The sequence below is a fragment of the Euprymna scolopes genome, chromosome 1 (genome assembly GCF_053919585.1).
Source record: "Euprymna scolopes isolate OS-2025 chromosome 1, ASM5391958v1, whole genome shotgun sequence".
Classification (NCBI taxonomy): Eukaryota; Metazoa; Mollusca; class Cephalopoda; order Sepiida; family Sepiolidae; genus Euprymna; species Euprymna scolopes.
Window position 1 is genome coordinate 169,637,206 of NC_136482.1, and position 13,344 is coordinate 169,650,549.

The 13,344-nt window shown below is 33.9% G+C and overlaps 1 long non-coding RNA gene across 1 annotated transcript in view; it reads left to right on the forward strand.

The window, feature by feature from the left end:
- Positions 1-5,975: 5,975 nt before the first annotated feature.
- Positions 5,976-13,344, forward strand: part of LOC145277104 (uncharacterized) — a 35,067-nt gene continuing 27,698 nt past the window's right edge. The window contains exon 1 of the long non-coding RNA XR_013868112.1: positions 5,976-6,306. This is a non-coding gene — a long non-coding RNA (uncharacterized LOC145277104). The remainder of the gene's footprint in view (positions 6,307-13,344) is intronic.

The window sequence follows — 13,344 nt, forward strand, 5'->3', positions numbered from 1 at the left end:
ACCATATTCAAGCCACGGGTGACACTCTGTCCATAAAAATCAATAATCTTAAACTTCATGCCATTTTCACGAGATAATCATTTAGTTAAGCAATGAACACTCGTTACAAGACAACACTAACATTGGAACGATTTGAATTAATATTCTTCTATCATGTAACTAAATGTCATTTCACAGTAATACAGCGATTTCAAGTTGTCATTTCACAGTAATACAGCGATTTCAAGTTGTCATTTCACAGTAATACAGCGATTTCAAGTTGTCATTTCAGAGTAATACAGCGATTTCAAGTTGTCATTTCACAGTAATACAGCGATTTCAAGTTGTCATTTCACAGTAATACAGCGATTTCAATTTGTCATTTCACAGTAATACAGTGATTTCAAGTTGTCATTTCACAGTAATACAGCGATTTCAAGTTGTCATTTCACAGTAATACAGCGATTTCAAGTTGTCATTTCACAGTAATACAGCGATTTCAAGTTGTCATTTCACAGTAATACAGCTATTTCAAGTTGTCATTTCACAGTAATACAGCGATTTCAAGTTGTCATTTCACAGTAATACAGCTATTTCAAGTTGTCATTTCACAGTAATACAGCGATTTCAAGTTGTCATTTCACAGTAATACAGCGATTTCAAGTTGTCATTTCACAGTAATACAGCGATTTCAAGTTGTCATTTCACAGTAATACAGCGATTTCAAGTTGTCATTTCACAGTAATACAGCGATTTCAATTTGTCATTTCACAGTAATACAGCGATTTCAAGTTGTCATTTCACAGTAATACAGCGATTTCAAGTTGTCATTTCACAGTAATACAGCGATTTCAAGTTGTCATTTCACAGTAATACAGCGATTTCAAGTTGTCATTTCACAGTAATACAGCTATTTCAAGTTGTCATTTCACAGTAATACAGCGATTTCAAGTTGTCATTTCACAGTAATACAGTGATTTCAAGTTGTCATTTCACAGTAATACAGCTATTTCAAGTTGTCATTTCACAGTAATACAGCGATTTCAAGTTGTCATTTCACAGTAATACAGCTATTTCAAGTTGTCATTTCACAGTAATACAGCGATTTCAAGTTGTCATTTCACAGTAATACAGCGATTTCAAGTTGTCATTTCACAGTAATACAGCGATTTCAAGTTGTCATTTCACAGTAATACAGCTATTTCAAGTTGTCATTTCACAGTAATACAGCGATTTCAAGTTGTCATTTCACAGTAATACAGCTATTTCAAGTTGTCATTTCACAGTAATACAGCGATTTCAAGTTGTCATTTCACAGTAATACAGCTATTTCAAGTTGTCATTTCACAGTAATACAGCTATTTCAAGTTGTCATTTCACAGTAATACAGCTATTTCAAGTTGTCATTTCACAATAATACAGCGATTTCAAGTTGTCATTTCACAGTAATACAGCGATTTCAATTTGTCATTTCACAGTAATACAGCTATTTCAAGTTGTCATTTCACAGTAATACAGCTATTTCAAGTTGTCATTTCACAGTAATACAGCGATTTCAAGTTCTTTGTGGAGTCTCATTATTTTTCGGAGTTATTTATATTTTTATTTTATGTATGTGGGGATGTGATTTGGTGAAAACCTTCTGTTAATCGGCGATCTTGTTAAATTTATCTTTAACGGTCCCGTGGATACTCTACTACTTTCGACTTCTAAAGGTTCATGCACCTGCAACCTCAGTCTTAAAAATTGATAGATCCCAATTACGAATTGGTGGACTCTCGGCTAGAGTCCTATAAAAAAATAAATGCTATCAAAGGCAAGATAAGTTACTTTTCTACCTAACTAGATAAGTTTTTAGTCTTTTTATTTTTTTTTTGTAAAATGTTTATTCGGTTTGAAAAACAAGGAATATTAAGTACTATCGAAGAACAAGAAAAGATGGACGCAATGTCTTTGAAGACTCGATAATCACTTCAAAATAGGAAATAAAACAAAATGGTGGAAGAAACCCACCCAGTAAATGTTACTGTGACATTTATTGGGTGGGTTTCTATCACCATTCAGTTTTATTTCTTATTTTGAAATGATTAACGAAACTTCAAAGATGTAAAGAGACATCGTTGCCATCTTTTCTTGTTCTCCGGTAGCCTTCAATATTACTTGCTTTTCGAACCAAATAAACATAAAAACACTAAAAACGTATCCAGTTAAATAGAAAAGTACATTATCTTGCCCTTCATAACATTTATTTGTTATATATATATATATATATATATATATATATATATATATATATATATATATATATATATATATATAATTTTTTTTTTTTTTTTTTTTTACAACTTTTTCGACAAGATACATTTGAAGAAGGTCGGAGTTTACATCGACCGAAACGTTGAGAAAATCACACTGAATATGAGAACAGTAGTCCGATGAATCCAATTAATACAAATTCTTTTATTGATGTTTTCTTCTTTTTTTTTTATTCTCGCCTTTTTCTGTCAGTTGTGTTTAGACAATTTGTTAATGAGCGTGTATACCGAAGCGATCGCTTGTGTTATCGAAGATGAAAGAAACTACCTTTTTGTTACGATTACAAGGACGAGTTGTCATTGTACGTAATAAGGCAACTCAGATTATTTTACCCAGAAAAGTCGCGAAGGAGTCACCACACAAGATAAGAATTTCATTGGGTTTTTTTTTTGGTTTTATTTTTCATTTCATGTCAAGTTCGGTTTTTAATACTTCGGGTTGTTTAAACCGTCCAATTCAGATCCCCACCACTATTTTCATCGGTTAAAAATCTGCCACTTACAATTTACTTTTGAAAAAGTTTGACATTTCGTTGTGATATATTTCAAAGAAAAGACAATGAAGTTATGGTATAAGCAAGATTCTCCCTCAGCTACATTTTTTTTTAAAAACTTTTCTTCACCCCAAACAAGATATATTGCTACTTGGAAAACAAGGGCTATTATTTGGGATCGTGTCTAACAAAGGACTGTGGGGAGTTGAGCAGCGAAACGTCTATTTACATTACATTTAAACTTCTGCAGGTTAGTAGAGTCAGGGAAGCAGTAAACAGACGGAATTCCAAAATCTATCAGTTTGATTAAAGTAGAAGGCTCTCCGGCCTCCAGCGACCTCATCAGTGAAGAGGTGGGATTTTCCTGGTTGTCAGGTTAATCAGAAGTACGTACATCGAGGGGGGGGGGTTCATAAGTTCATCTGAACACATTCCATTAAAGTACTTGTAAAACAAGTACATAGAGGCAACATTGAGGCAATGGGAAAAGGGTTTAAGCTTGGCTATTAGATTTGAGACATTTTTTTTTTTAATTCTGTCTAAGAGGGAGAGAGACTAGTGATAGATGCAGCAGCCCAGATATGGCAACAATACTACATGCATGGGCGAATGGTGTCTTTGTAGAGGTAAAGGATACTCTCAGATGTGAGTAGTCTTCTAGCATAGTCACTGTCTGATGAATTTGATGCTGTTCTTTGCAATATAAAATATTCCTACATATTCTATACGTCGCAGTTCGAATTCTATAAAAGCTGATGATTAATTTTACTCAACAACTCATCAGAGACAATACAATGTCCGCGGTGTTGCATCAACCCTAGAGTTTAGGTCAGCAGTACAAGTGGTGCTTTAGACTGTTGTTGTTAATCATCATTCATGATGATGATTTTGTTGGCATTCGTTTACCTGATATCTTTCTAATTAGAAGGATATTGGGTACTTACGAGAGGAATCCCGTGAATGTTGCTAACATTCCTAAGTGAAAGTGGAACAACCTGGATTTGAACTCGGTGCACCAAGGTTGTCAGTCCGTTAACCACTGAACCATCATCACCGCCCCTGCTGTTGAAGATTAGGCAACCAGTGCATTACAATTATAGTGAAATCTCAAACAACTTATTTTAACGAAATATCATTTTTAATCTTTTTTTAATCAAAAACCTCAGACTCAAAATAAATAACAAAACAGAATTGAATTACAACCTCCTAATATAATTAATAATATATACATATTACAATAAATAAATAGATACGAAACGGTTATCAACCCAAAGTTAAGAGTAGATTAGAACCAAATAACAAGTTCCTTATGATGCATACATAAATAATAATTTAAAAAAAAAAAAAAAGATTGAAATTCCACAAATTATTACCAAGGGAGATAAAACTGTCTATTTTTATAACAAGAGTTACATACCTTCACTAATAAGCCATGGATATAAAACAATAAAAAAAACCGGTTAAATTAAATTAAATCAAAACTAAAATAGAAAATAAAAAATTATAATACACTAATAATAAATAGGAAATAAATAAATAATAAAGAAAGAAAATAACAAGGTGGCCATAAAGTGGGTGCATTTCTTCATATCTTGGAAACTACTTGTTTCCTGGAATTTTAAACGTTCGTGGTAATTTTAAAGGATTTTCCGAGGGTGGAAAGAAAGCCCCCCCCCTCCACATGATGGCCAGAAAGTGGATGCTCATTTTGTGTTAAATTATTATGGAAAAGTGATCCCTCGCTTTTTCTTAAACTAACATTTCTTCATATCTTGGAAACTGCTCGTTTGCGGCAATTTTAAACGTTATTTTCGTTTTCAGCGCCCCCGAAAACATATATATAAGTGGTAATTTAAAAGGAATTTTCGAGGGTGGGGTGATTCTTCATATTTACCCCAAAAATAAAACAATACTTATATGTACATGCATGCGTTAAAAAATTGAACTTTAAAAAAATTTGAAATCGAAATTGATTTGACGTCAATCTGCGTTCATTCCAATGCCGACTAGAGAGGAAAAAAATATAACACTAAACATATATTTTTCTAACATCATCCTTAACAATGGGATTTTAATCCCGAAAATTCGTATTCTACGCTAACAACACCATGTGCACTCAACAGGTAATAAAGAAAATTATTGAATGTTTCCCTCTCGCAAAACTTTCATGAAAAACACTCGTTTGACTAGAACCACTATCAATAATTCCCTCCCCCCCACACTCTTTATCTGTGCCTAAACCGAAATGTAGATTCCAGAGCTGCACGCCTGTGAAACTCTCTTCCGCTTCCCTGCTTTCCAGCTAACTATAATTTGTTTGTTTTAGTTTTTTTTTTTTTTTTCAAGTCCAATGTAAACAAGTTCTTGATAAGTCGTCCCCTTTTTATCAATTTATCAACTTTCTACTACTAACGATTACCACGATTTTGTCCCATTGACCACTGTACCCTCATTAACCCATATCCTCGAGTGGTCTCCGGGTCTTGATAAGTGGTAACTCCTATGTAAAAAAAAAAAATTAAAAAATTGTTGTTGTTCAATATTTTCAAATACTTGTAAATGCGTACGAGCAGCAGAGAAAAAATTACATTGTAAAAAAAAAAAATCCTTTAACACTAGACACAATGTTTTAAGCAAACTACAACATCCTCATCCTCTTTTAGTTAAGTATGTTATGGCAGGTTGTTAGCTGATATACTAGATGGTTCATTAGATCAGTATTTACTATATATACTAGCAGGCCACTTGGCATTGCCCAGTCATAAAATACGCCTAAATATATTTTAATTTATACAAATTTCATGTTTATTGATTATTAGGGCTATGATAAAAGAATATTCTTTCCATTATTTGACTCTCGAGTATATATCAGTTAATATCTTATATGTTTTTAGATGGAGTGATCTGGTTCTCAATTGATTAACTGTGTCGGATATATACTCGAATGTCAAAATAATGAAAAGAATATTCTCGTCATAGCCCTAATTATTATAGAGCCATTTTTCTATTGATTATTATATTGTATCGAGTATATAGTAGTGATTTCAAAAAGATTTTTTTTACATATGACTTAGATGCTATAAGCAAACATTACATCATTAGATTCAATGTGACCCCATTCTGGTTACGATAAAAAAAATAATTAATTCCTTTTAGGTATTAAATCAGTGTATGGAGTAATAAAAAAAAAATTAGTTTTTTACTGATAGTTATTTCAAAAACAGCACTAAAATTAGGTCAGTCAGTTTGCTTTTTTTTCTTCTGTTTATTATATTAAAACAGTTGCAACAGTGTGTGAGAGAGAAGGAGGTAAAGAGGCAATTAGAGGGAGATCCAAGGAGAGTGAGAGTAATTGGAATGTAATAAAGAAAAGAAGTTTTAAAATAAAGATGTTACATAGGTTTTCCTCATTGTATAAAAAGTCACAATATGCACGTTGGAAAGTCAAATACGTTTGATGAAGAGAGATTTCCCGAAATATTACAATATGGATCCTCCACCTAACCATGCTAATGCAAGTAAGAACACAGTATGTAATACATATACATACATATATATATATATATATATATATATTTATATATATATATATATATATATATATATATATATAAATTGTATGAGTACAGAATTTTATTAAACATTTGAATAATACTGGGTGAAATGCCATTATTATTAGTTGTTGAGGTATTTTTTTTATAGTTTCAACATATATTATTAAAGAAAAAGTGTAATAACAAATGGAAACTGAAAGAAGTTTGTTGCTAATTCTACCCTATGCAACGAAGGCCACCAAACTCCCGGATTTCTTTCTGTATCAGAAAACACACTATGCAACATATAAATATCTGTACATGATGTTGCCAAGCTAATCAAAAACCTTGATTAGAGTAAAGCAACTGGCCCTGACGGTATTCCAATTATAGTGTTGAAAAAGCTTCAACCACGAACTAGCTCCCATACTTGCAAAGCTGTTTAAGCGTTGTCTTAAGGAGAAATTGCTTCCCAACACCCTGGAAAACCTCATCGGTATGCCCTGTATTTAAGAATTCAGGTTATCGATCATCTTCCTCTTAGTACAAACCAATCAGTCTCCTGTGCATCATGAGTAAGTTGCTGGAATCTGTGTTAAATGAGAGAAGTAATCAACCATCTCAGCAAAAATAACCTTTTTAGTGACACACAATATGGTTTCCATTCTGCTAGATCTACAGCGGATGTGCTTATAGTTATTTCTCATAGGATTAGCGAAACTCTCGATGGAGGCTTCCTTTCTAGGGCAATTGCTCTTGACATAACAAAGGCATTTGATAGGGTATGGCATAAAAGTCTACTTCACATGGTACAGCTGGAAATGTCTTCTCAATTATTAAATCATTTCTCTCTGATAGGTTCATAAGAGTAGTGGTTGATAGGCAGAAATCAGAAGCTCATAGGGGTCCATGCTGGGTCCAAGTATTTTCCTGATCAACATCAATGATCTCCAAAATCACATCCTAAGATCATTCAGAGACATTTTTGCTGACGATACTACCATCTATGGCAGCACATCAAAGGCTGTAAACGACCAAGTTCTCTCTCCTCTGCGCTTGAGCATGTGGTAAAATAGGGAAAAAAGAAGCTGGTTACTTTTAATGCATCTAAAACCAAGCTTCTATCTTTACATCATCAACGTTCTGATCCTCATCTGGTATCAATTGAAATGAATGGCTCTCGTCTTGGAGAGGCTCCATGTTTTGACAAGCTTCTGGGCTTGATCTTTACTCCTGATCTAAAATGGAACACATACATCAAATCTGTTGCCAATGTTGCTGGAAAAATGGTGGGATCCTTCTATCGATCCAGTAGATATCTACTTGATGATACAGCTCTATCTATATAAGAGCCAAGTATATATAAGGATGGAGTACTGTTGCCTCATCTGAGCAGGAGCTACTAGGAAGTGCTTATCCTGCCTTGACAGAGTTCAGAATAGATTTCATAGCCTAGTGGGTGATGCCCTTTTCCCTTCCCTGCAACCTCTTTTTTCTCACAGAAGGGACATTGCGAGCCTGTCTCTGTTTTATTGTTATTTTCATGGCAAGTGCTTGTCTGAGCTCCAATCTATGGACCCCCTCACCAAACATTCACAAGAAACACACATCTGACTAAAAACACTATCAATAATTTCCCCCCACTCTTTATCTGTGCCTAAACCTAAAAGTAGATTCCATGAACAAAGCTTCTTTCTTAGAACTGCACGCCTGTGGAATTGTTTTCCGTTTCCCTGCTTTCCGGCTGACTACAATATGGCCATCTTCAAGTCCAATGTAAACAAGTTCTTGATGAGCCATTCCCCTTAAGTAATCCAATTTACCAAATTTGCATTTCTAACGATTACTATATTGTCCTTTTGACCACTGTACACTCTTTAACCCTTATCCTCGAGTGGCCTCTAGGCCTTGATAAGTGGTGATTCTCTTGTAAAAAAAAAAAAAAAGAAAAAAAGGCACTTCGAAAATAATTTTTTTCTCCTTACTCTTATTTAATATTAAAAAAGATACAAATTAGACAAGGGGGGGGGTAAATAAGGGGTAAGGTAGAGAAAATAAAACTCTAATAAGACATCTTTCAGCTAACACCTTCCCAAATAAATATCGACAACTAGGAGCAACATCATTTAAAAACAGTATTATTCGAATGTTTAATTTATATATATATATATATATATATATATATATATATATATATATGTATAAGAAACTTTGTTTGTGTGTGTGCATGTGTGAGTTTGTTCCTTATGAACTCGAAAACGGCTGGACTGATTTTTAGGAAATTTAAAATGAAGGTACTTATGTGTCTTGCTGCGAGGAGGCACGTGAACCTTCTTTCCACTGCACTGACCTCCATAGAATGGAAATATGTCACAAAGGTTAACAAGGTTTTTAATATAGATCCACAGAATATTGTGATAAGTGTTTCAGTGTGAACAGGTATGGTATAATAAATTATGGAGTTTATCTATTTGATTTTTACTTTCATCATATTTTGCTTTGGTTTTGATAGCCTCGAATTCGAAGCTATCTCTTTACAACCCTTCCTTTTCACAACCTATCATACTTTCATGAATCAGAGTCCAGTTGAATGTGTGTGTGTGTGTGTGGTCACAAATAGGTTCCTATATGGTTGACTATTTTAAAAAATTGATTACATATAATGATAGAAGATGTATCGAGACACAGGAATGGGTATGTTTGATCTGGCAGAACAGTGGTTCATTAAAATTGTGGGGTCTGCGTTTGCGCCTGGTCCACAAAGTATGGAAATAAAAAATTTAAAAAAAAACGTTACAAGTGTTTTTGATATAGATGTACATAATAATACTTTGATAAGTATGTTTTAACTTAAATAGGGATGGTATAATAAAATTGTGGGGTTTGCGTTTGCACCTGGTCTCCATAGAATGGAAATAGGCACAAACTTTAATAAAGACTTTTCATATCTATCTGCATAAGTATGCTTTGATAATTATGTTTCAGTTTGAAGAAATATGGTATAATAAAATTATGGGGTGTTCGTTCGCACCTGACCTCCATAGAATGGAAATATGTCACAAAGGTTAACAAGGATTTTAATATAGATCCACAGAATATTGTGATAAGTGTTTCAGTGTGAACAGGTATGGTATAATAAATTATGGAGTTTATCTATTTGATTTTTACTTTCATCATATTTTGCTTTGGTTTTGATAGCCTCGAATTCGAAGCTATTTCTTTACAACCCTTCCTTTTCACAACCTATCATACTTTCATGAATCAGAGTCCATTTTCTGTAGGCTGTTTTTGAACCCAGTCAACGACGGGTACTCTTGCTAGTATATATATATATATATATATATATATATATATATATATATATATATATATATTGTACCTATTTACTATGCCTCCCCACGGGACAGAGTTAGACACCAGGGTCGTTTTTTAACGTGGAGAAAAGGTACAAAAATAAAAATTGTCTCAGTCGTGAAGGATTTCTTCTCCACCGAAAGAGAACAAGAAATAGAAGTGCAGCATCTGAAGAACAGATGCTACACTTTGATCTTGCCACCGAAAGTAACAAGATTGTATTAATAAAGGTGAATCTGCATAGCTTATTCCATACTACAGAGTAGAATGATAAAATTGTTGCTCTAAAGCAAACAACACTGCGTCTTTATTTTAAAACTTTTATTGAAAAAAAACAATACAGGTAACTTGATTTTGTAGTAGAGCTGACATCTATTCAATGTAGCCGCCTTCACCCTCTATCACAGCTTTAATACAGATCAAGAACTGGGAGCATACCTTTTCCACAAGCACCAATGAGAGCTCAGTGAATACTTGGTGGATAGTGGCAATCTGGCTGGCTTTGATGTTGTGGAAGGTCATGCTGATGATGTTCTCGGCGTATGACCAAAGGAAATAGTCCAGCAGGTTTAGACCGGGGGGAAGAGGTGGGGGCAGTGAGATAAGGGTAAAATGTCGTAGCACTCCTGAAACCAAGCCTGGGTCTCTTTGGACTTGTGAGCCAGCGCCGATTCCTGCCGGCACACCCAGGGTCTGCCAGCGGTCACCTGATTGCACCAGGGAATCACTACACTCTTCAGCACATCCAGATACACTTTGGTGTTGACTTTCAAATCGACTTCAAAGATGTGAGCTGGCATGATGTGGCCCTCACTTGAAAGCACACCTAAGACCATAAACATGGCCGAAAACTTTGTTGCGCTGTGCCCTCAAGTGTTGAACCGTCTGGATTTGCATTTTGAGGGTGCTGGCAATGGTCCTGTTGTCATAACTTGGATCAGTAGAGAGCATGAGTAGTACAGCGGTGCATCTCCGATCTCGTTTGTTGAACATTGTGTCACTTTCAGACATGATAGAAAGTTCCTATAACTTTTGGGATTTGTACACAACTAGCAGATGATCTGCAACAAAAAAAGAAAACTGGTTTTCATTAAATGGAAATGGAATCATGTCGTTTTTTTTTCTAGGGTGACAATTTTATTGTTCCACATTCTATTTCCCACATTCTTTATCTATGCCTAAATCTAAATGCAGATTCCATGAACAATGCTTCTTCCTAGAATTGCCCTCCTGTGGAACTCTGTTCTGCTAAATTACTTTCCAGCTGACTACAATATCATCATCTTCAAGTCACATGTAAACAAGTTCTTGTTGGGCTGTCTCCTTAAATAATCAACTTCAACCCAATTTCCACCTCTAACAATCACTATGCTGTAGTCTCAGTGAATACTGTACACTCATTAACCTTTATCCTAGAATGGCTTTTGGGCCTTTATAAGTGGTGACTCCCTTGTAAAAAAGAAAAGACAAAAATCGATTAGCATTTAAGAAAAGACAGTTCGTTTTTTTCATATTTTCGGAACAAAAAGAAAACTATTACACTATTTTTTACACATTTCCATTTTTAAAATATTTCCTGAATATTTTTATGTCTTCTATAAGAGCTCTGCGGGCCAGATCAAAAACTTTGGCAGGTCGGACGTGGCCCTCATGCCATAGTTTGGGCACCTCTGCCCTATACTGTTTATATTTAATCATAATCTGAGCTCATTAAATTTAAGTCTGTCTTCAAGACTTAACTATTGTCCTTCAATCGCAGGTGTGTCTCTTTTCTTTCTGAGATTTTTATGGATGGCTCTGCTCTCGATAAAAATTGACTCTAAAACTTCTTGGTCTTTCTTTCTAATCAAATTTTTCTTGGAGTTCATATATTAAATCGATTGCACTTTCTGCTTCTCGTTAAATCGTTTCTATCTATCACTCGAAACACTTTCTCACACCCAAGACTATTCTCTCTCTCTATAAATCTATCAAACCATGTATGGAGGACTGTTGTTATATTAAAACTGGTGAATCTGTGTCTCATTTGAAGGCTTTTAATAAATTGCAAAAATGTATCTGTAATTTGATTGACCCGACACTTTCTTCTTCACTACCTCTAACAGACGTGATTTTGCCAGTCTGAGTCTTTTCTATTTTGTTACTATTTTCTTTAGAAATCGCAAATTAGCTGTAAGAAATTAAATAATCCATTTCACTTTGAATCCTTTCTTTTCCACGTGCGCTGCACACAGATTTGATTGATGCCGGGACCTTACCAGTAATGATGAAAATAACGATTTAAAAAAATTATGAAAGACAGCGTAGACAAGTTAACAACTATAAGGAATTACCTAGAGGCTATTCTCTATCTCTACAAATCTACTATCAGACCATGTATGGAGTACTCTTGTTATATTTGGGCTGATGAATCCCTGTCCTATTTGAAGGTTCTTGAAAAATTGTAGAAACGTGTCTGTAATTTGATTGGCCCCTACACATTTTTCTTCATTGCAGCCTTTCTCTCACATACATGATGTTGCTAGTCTCAGTCTTTTCTACAAATACTATTACGGCGTGTGTTCCTTAGAATTGTCTGATCTATTCCGTTTCCTTTGTTCCAACTCGTTTGAAATTACACCTCCATCATATCATTCTTATATTATTTCTCTCCATGCAATGAATGTCTTCAACCCTCACTGGCCAGATTGCATTCTCATATATCATCCCACGTCATACACCTGCCTGATAGACTCTTCCCTTAGTCGACAGTGGTAACACTCTGCTGATTAGTAATGGAAGAAGTTTCCTAAACTTATTCCATCCATTCATATATTGCATTGTGTATTGCGTTTATGAGTGTTCTTTTCAAACCTATTGACTGGTAGCTGCAAATTAACATAAAAACAAATCGCAAGAAACATTGAAAATACACATTATTTTATTATTTTAATAAATAAAACATTTAAAAGTTAAAAAATATTTTTAGACAACCTTTACTTTTCACATAAATTAATTTGAAAATGTAGATTCTTTAATTGTTTTTTCTTTTAATTACTATGACGAAGCTGAATAATTCAACAAAGAAAAAAAAAAAGGTAATTGAAAAAGCAATTAAAAGAATAAAATAATACACTATACTGCTGTTTGGAAAAATTAAAATATAAAATTAAATTTTGTGAATTTTTTGCTTATTATTTTTTTATGTTTATTGTACACATGGAAGCTCAATTATATAATGGATCAAGAGACAGTTATTTTACAGGAGTAGCCTCCCTTGAGACTTTTTTTTTAATACATGTTTTTTTTTGTTTTTTTTTTTCTTGAATGCTGAAAAGATAATTGTCAATTAAAATGTAACACAAATTCTTTTTTACAATTTAATCTATACAATAAAAAGTTTCAGCTTTGTTTTTTGTTTCTTTCTTTTGGGTTACAATAGAAAAAAAAATTGATTGAAGCACTTTTTGGGGTGTTTGTTTATATTGGTGAGTTTTTTGGTAAAGTTGCTAAAGAGGGAGTATTCTCTTATTTTACAGAGTTTCTCTCTCCTTTTTTAATCCCTTTTTTCATTTTGTCCTTTGTATTAACAATTTAAAGGCACCCCCTCCTCGTCCGCAAAATAAGCAAGATGGTGGGATCTGATCGATCTCATTAAAATTTGATTTTCCTCTCTCTCTCAAAAAAAAA